Source organism: Silene latifolia, chromosome 6 (genome assembly GCF_048544455.1).
Source record: "Silene latifolia isolate original U9 population chromosome 6, ASM4854445v1, whole genome shotgun sequence".
Taxonomy (NCBI): domain Eukaryota; kingdom Viridiplantae; phylum Streptophyta; class Magnoliopsida; order Caryophyllales; family Caryophyllaceae; genus Silene; species Silene latifolia.
This window is the reverse complement of record NC_133531.1, coordinates 88373389-88374182: the sequence shown is the minus strand read 5'-3', so window position 1 is coordinate 88374182 and position 794 is coordinate 88373389. Positions and strand designations below refer to the sequence as shown.

The following is a 794-nucleotide window of genomic DNA, read 5'->3' as shown; positions in this document are numbered from 1 at the left end:
AGCCTCTAATGCAGCTACAGAAGGGGATTCAGCACTTCTCCTTTGATTTCCCCTGGAATTTCCATATTAAGCTTTATGGGTGGCCAAATCATCAATAATTTTCCACCCCTTAGTTTCTCAAACATTCTCCTGGAATCTACCATTAGCTGCCGCATCCAGGATAGCCCTCTGATCATCATAAAGCCCATTATAAAATTGATTGCATAGGCTCCATTTCTCGAACCCATGGTGCGGAATAGTTCGCACCAACTTCTTAAAACGAACCCACGCCTCATGAAAATTCTCATCAGGACCCTGTTTAAAGCTCGATATCTGAGCTCTAATGGCATTGGTCTTCGAGGCAGAGAAATATTTCTTGTAGAATGCTAGGGCCAGCGAATTCCAGTCCGTGATCCCATTAGCAGCTCGATCCAGGTCTCGGTACTACTCCCTTGCAGCATCACGAAGAGAGAATATGAACATAGTTTCCTTCACCTGGTCCTGGGTCACACCGGTTGGTGGGGGTATGGAACAGCAATAGTCAATGAATGTCTCCATATGTTTGGCTGCATCTTCATTTGCGGCTCCCCCGAATTGGTTTCTTTCAACCAAGTTGATATAGGACGGTTTCGGCTCGAATTTCCTATCCGTCCCTGGTAATGCGAATCCCTTATAGAGATTCTCACCGTCGGCTCGTGAGTGATGCTATACTTGCTTCTTCACCATGTCCGGAGATGTGACGGTCTCGGTGAGGAAGTAGAAATAGGTGATGAAGGTGGATCCTCCTCAAACAGCTCGTTCTCGTAGTAACTAGA

General features: G+C 46.2%; 1 non-coding gene across 1 annotated transcript; it reads left to right on the top strand.

Annotated features, from left to right (window-relative positions):
* The first annotated feature begins 220 nt into the window (after positions 1–220).
* LOC141588908 (small nucleolar RNA R71) lies at positions 221–327 on the top strand. Its single transcript, XR_012519874.1, has one exon. It is a non-coding gene; the product is annotated as a small nucleolar RNA R71 (small nucleolar RNA).
* The last annotated feature ends 467 nt before the right edge of the window (positions 328–794 follow it).